A 6,151-nucleotide genomic window follows, 5' to 3' on the forward strand; every position below is an offset into this window, starting at 1 on the left:
ACCGCTTAAAGAGGATCCAGAGACGGGCGCCAGCCGTGGCTATCAGCGTGGACCCCAGAGACGGGCATGAGATGCTAAGGCTGCTGCTGCCGCCACCAAAAAGCCTGTGTGCGAACACAGGTCACTATACACAACGCCCCACCGGGCCTGTGCAGCCCGCCACTGCCAGGGTCCCGGGATCCAGGGACAACTTCCCCAGGAGAACGCACGGCGCCTCTGCCGCCGCAGGCTCGTCCCGCAGTCCGTACCCCTCCCTCCCCCTGGCCTGAGTGAGCCGAAGCCCCCGAATCAGCGGCTCCTTTAACCCCGTCCTGTCTGGGCGAATACCAGACGCCCTCCGGCGACCTACACTTAGAGGCAGGTCCAAATCCAAAGCTGAGCCCCGGGAGCTGTGCAAACAAAGAAGAGAAAGCGAAATCTCTCCCAGCAGCCTCAGGAGCAGCGGATTAAATCTCCACCATCAACGTGATGTACCCTGCATCTGTGGAATACCTGAATACACAACGAATCATCCTAAATTGAGGAGGTGGACTTTGGGAGCAAAGACATATATATATATATATATATATATATATATATATATATTTCCCTTTTTTCTCTTTTTGTGAGTGTGTATGCATATGCTTCTGGGTGTAATTTTGTCTGTATAGCTTTGCTTTCACCATTTACCCTAGGGGTCTAGTCTGTCCGTTTTTGTTTTGTTTTGTTTTTTAATAGAGTTTTCAGAGCTTGTCATCATTGGTGGATTTGTTTTTTGGTTTGGTTGCTCTCTTCTTTCTTTCTTCCTTTTTTTTTAATTACTTGAAAAAAATTTTAATGATTATTTTTTGTTTTAATAACTATTTTATCTTTCTCTTTCTTCCATTCTTCCTTTCTTTTTCCCTTTGATTCTGAGCCGTGTGGATGACAGGCTCTTGTTGCTCCAGCCAGGCATCAGGGCTGTGCCTCTGAGGTGGGAGAGCCCAGTTTAGGAAATTGGTCCACCAGAAACCTCTCAGCTCCATGTAATATCAAACGGTAAAAATCACCCAGAAATCTCCATCTCATCGCCAAGACCCAGCTCCACTCAACAACCACCAAGCTACAGTGCTGGACAACATATGCCAAAAAATTAGCAAGACAGGAACACACCACCACCCATTAGCAAAGAGGCTGCCTAAAATCATAATAAGGTCACAGACACCCCCAAAACACCACAGGACATGGACCTGCCCACCAGAAAGAAAAGATCCAGCCTCATCCACCAGAACACAGGCACTAGTCCCCTCCACCAGGAAGCCTACACAACCCACTGAACCAACCTTAGCCACTGGGGACAGACACCAAAAACAACGGGAACTACGAACCTGCAGCCTGCAAAAAGGAGACCCCAAACACAGTAAGATAAGCAAAATGAGAAGACAGAAAAACACACAGCAGATGAAGGAGCAAGATCAAAACCCACCAGACCTCACAAATGAAGAGGAAATAGGCAGTCTCTCTGAAAAACAATTCAGGATAATGATAGTAAAGATGATCAAAAATCTTGGAAATAGAATGGAGAAAATACAAGAAATGTTTAACAAGGACTTAGAACTAAAGAGCAAACAAACAATCATGAGCAACAAAATAAATAAAAATTTCTCTAGAAGGGATCAATAGCAGAATAACTGAGGCAGAAGAACGGATAAGTGACCTGGAAGATAAAAGAGTGGAAATAACTACTGCAGAGCAGAATAAAGAAAAAAGAATGAAAAGAATTGAGGACAGTCTCAGAGACCTCTGGGACAACATTAAACGCACCAACATTCGAATTTTAGGAGTTTCAGAAGAAGAAGAGAAAAAGAAAGGGACTGAGAAAATATTTGAAGAGATTATAGTTGAAAACTTCCCTAATATGGGAAAGGAAATAGTTAATCAAGTCCAGGAAGCACAGAGACTCCCATAGAGGGTACATCCAAGGGGAAACACGCCAAGACACATATTAATCAAACGATCAAAAATTAAATACAAAGATAACATATTAAAAGCAGCAAGGAAAAAATAACACACAAGGGAATCCCCATAAGGTTACCAGCTGATCTTTCAGCAGAAACTCTGCAAGTCAGAAGGGACTGGCAGGACATATTTCAAGTGATGAAGGAGAAAAACCTACAACCAAGATTACTCTACCCAGGAAGGATCTCATTCAGATTTGATGGAGAAATTAAAACCTTTACAGACAAGCAAAAGCTGAGAGAGTTCAGCCTCACCAAACCAGCTTTACAACAACTGCTAAAGGAACTTCTCTAGGCAAGAAACACAAGAGAAGGAAAAGACCTACAATAACGAACCCAAAACAATTAAGAAAATGGGAATAGGAACATACATATAGATAATTACCTTAAATGTAAACGGACTAAATCCTCCCACCAAAAGACACAATTGGCTGAATGGATACAAAAACAAGACCCATATATATGCTGTCTACAAGAGACCCACTTCAGACCTAGAGACACATACACACTGAAAGTGAGGGGATGGAAAAAGGTATTTCATGCAAATGGAAACCAAAAGAAAGCTGGAGTAGCAATTCTCATATCAGACAAAATAGACTTTAAAAGAAAGACTATTAGAAGAGACAAAGAAGGACACTACATAATAATCAAGGGATCAATGCAAGAAGAAGACATAACAATTGTAAATATTTACGCACCCAACATAGGAGCACCTCAATGCATAAGGCAAATACTAACAGCCATAAAAGGGGAAATCGACAGTAACACATTCACAGTAGAGGACTTTAACACTCCACTTTCACCAATGGACAGATCATCCAAAATGAAAATAAATAAGGAAACACAAGCTTTAAATGATACATTAAACAAGATGGACTTAATTGATATCTATAGGACATTCCATCCAAAAACAACAGAACACACCTTCTTCTCAAGTGCTCATGAAACATTCTCCAGGATAGATCATATCTTGGGTCACAAATCAAGCCTTGGTAAATTTAAGAAAATTGAAATCATATCAAGCATCCTTTCTGACCACAACGTTATGAGACTAGATATCAATTACAGGAAAAAATCTGTAAAAAAATACAAACACATGGAGGCTAAACAATACACTACTTAATAACCAAGAGATCACTGAAGAAATCAAAGAGGAAATCAAAAAATACCTAGAAATAAATGACAATGAAAACATGACGACCCAAAACCTATGGGTTGCAGCAAGAGCAGTTCTAAGAGGGAAGTTTATAGCAATACAATCCTACCTTAAGAAACAGGAAACATCTCAAATAAACAACCTAGCCTTTCACCTAAAACAATTAGAGAAAGAAGAACAAGAAATCCCCAAAGTTAGCAGAAGGAAAGAAATCATAAACATCAGATCAGAAGTAAATGAAAAAGAAATGAAGGAAACGATAGCAAAGATCAATAAAACTAAAAGCTGGTTCTTTGAGAAGATAAACAAAATTGATAAACCATTAGCCAGACTCATCAAGAAAAAAAGGGAGAAGACTCATCTCAATAGAATTAGAAATGAAAAAGGGAAAGTAACAACTGGCACTGCAGAAATACAAAGGATCATGAGAGATTACTACAAGCAACTCTATGCCAATAAAACGGAAAACCTGGAAGAAATGGACAAATTCTTAGAAATGCACAACCTTCTGAGACTGAACCAGGAAGAAATAGAAAATATGAACAGACCAATCACAAGCACTGAAATTGAAACTGTGATTAAAACTCTTCCAACAAACAAAAGCCCAGTACCAGATGGTTTCAAGGGCGAATTCTATCAAACATTTAGAGAAGAGCTAACACCTATCCTTCTCAAACTCTTCCAAAATATAGCAGAGGGAGGAACACTCCCAAACTCATTCTACAAGGCCACCATCACCCTGATACCAAAACCAGACAAAGATGTCACAAAAAACGAAAACTACAGACCAATATCACTGATAAACATAGATGCAAAAATCCTCAACAAAATACTAGCACAAACAGAATCCAACAGCACGTTAAGAGGCTCATACACCATGATCAAGTAGGGTTTTTCCCAGGGATGCAAGGATTCTTCAATATGTGCCAATCAATCAATGTGATACACCATATAACAAACTGAAAGAGAAAAACCATATGATAATCTCAATACATGCAGAGAAAGCTTTCGACAAAATTCAACACCCATTTATGATAAAAACCCTCCAGAAAGTAGGCATAGAGGGAACTTACCTCAACATAATAAAGGCCATATATGACAAACCGACAGCCAACATCATCCTCAATGGTGAAAAACTGAAACCATTTCCACTAAGATCAGGAACAAGACAAGGTTGCCCACTCTCACCACTATTATTCAATATAGTTTTGGAAGTTTTAGCCACAGCAATCAGAGAAGAAAAAGAAATAAAAGGAATCCAAATCGGAAAAGAACAAGTAAAGCTGTCACTGTTTGCAGATGCCATGATACTATACATAGCGAATCCTACAGATGTTACCAGAAAACTACCAGAGCTAATCAATGAATTTGGTAAAGTAGCAGGACACAGAATTGATGCACAGAAATCCCTTGCATTCCTATACACTAATGATGAAAAATCTGAAAGTGAAATCAAGAAAACACTCCCATTTACCATTGCAACAAAAAGAAGAAAATATCTAGGAATAAACCTACCTAAGGAGACAAAAGACCTGTATGCAGAAAATTATAAGACACTGATGAAAGAAATTAAACATGATACAAATAGATGGAGAGATATACCATGTTCTTGGATTGGAAGAATCAACATTGTAAAAATGACTCTACTACCCAAAGCAATCTACAGATTCAATGCAATCCCTATCAAACTACCACTGGCATTTTTTACAGAAGTAGAACAAAAAATTTCACAATTTGTATGGAAACACAAAAGACCCCGAAGAGCCAAAGCAATCTTGAGAAAGAAACACAGAGCTGGAGGCATCAGGCTCCAGGACTTCAGAGTATACTACAAAGCTACAGTAATCAAGACAGTATGGTACTTGTACAAAAACAGAAATATAGATCAATGGAACAGGCTAGAAAGCCCAGAGATAAACCCACGCACATATGGTCACCTTATCTTTGATAAAGGAGGCAAGAATATACAGTGGAGAAAAGACAGCCTCTTCAATAAGTGGGGCTGGGAAAACTGGACAGCTACATGTAAAACAATGAAATTAGAACACTCCCTAACACCATACACAAAAATAAACTCAAAGTGGATTAAAGACCTAAATGTAAGGCCAGACACTGTCACACTCTTAGAGGAAAACATAGGCAGAACACTCTTATGACATAAATCACAGCAAGATCGTTTGTGACCCACCTCCTAGGGAAATAGAAATAAAAACAAAAATAAACAAATGGGACCTCATGAAACTTAAAAGCTTTTGCACAGCAAAAGAAAACATAAACAAGACAAAAAGACAACCCTCAGAATGGAAGAAAATATTTGCAAACGAAGCAACAGACAAAGGAGTAATCTCCAAAATTTACAAGCAGCTCATGCAGCTCAATATCAAAAAAACAAACAACCCAATCCAAAAATGGGCAGAAGGCCTAAAGAGACATTTCTCCAAAGAAGATATACGGGTTCCCAACAAACACATGAAAGAATGCTCAATACTATTAATCATTAGGGAAATCAAAACTACAATGTGATATCATCTCACACCGGTCAGAATGGCCATCATCAAAAAATCTACAAACAATAAATGCTGGAGAGGGTGTGGAGAAAAGGGAATCCTCATACACTGTTGGTGGGAATGCAAATTGATACAGCCACTATGGAGAACAGTATGGAGGTTTGTTAAAATCCTAAAAGTAGAATTACCATACGACCCAGCAATCCCACTACTGGGCATTTACCCTGAGAAAACCATAATTCAAAAAGAGTCATGTACCACAATGTTCACTGCAGCTCTATGTACAATAGCCAGGACATGGAAGCAACCTAAGTTTCCATCGACAGATGAATGGATAAAGAAGATGTGGCACATATATACAATGGAATATTACTCAGCCATAAAAAGAAATGAAATTGAGTTATTTGTAGTGAGGTGGATGGACCTAGAGTCTGTCATACAGAGTGAAGTAAGTCAGAAAGAGAAAAACAAATACCGCATGCTAACAGATATATATGGAATCTAAAAAAAAA

The 6,151-nt window shown here is 39.1% G+C and overlaps 1 protein-coding gene across 1 annotated transcript in view; it reads right to left on the bottom strand.

Annotated features, from left to right (window-relative positions):
- ZNF407 (zinc finger protein 407) overlaps window positions 1–6,151 on the bottom strand; it is a 407,110-nt gene that overhangs the window by 130,427 nt on the left and 270,532 nt on the right. The window lies entirely within an intron of this gene.

Source organism: Lipotes vexillifer, unplaced genomic scaffold, assembly GCF_000442215.2.
Source record: "Lipotes vexillifer unplaced genomic scaffold, Lipotes_vexillifer_v1.1 scaffold196, whole genome shotgun sequence".
In the NCBI taxonomy this organism is placed as follows: Eukaryota; Metazoa; Chordata; class Mammalia; order Artiodactyla; family Lipotidae; genus Lipotes; species Lipotes vexillifer.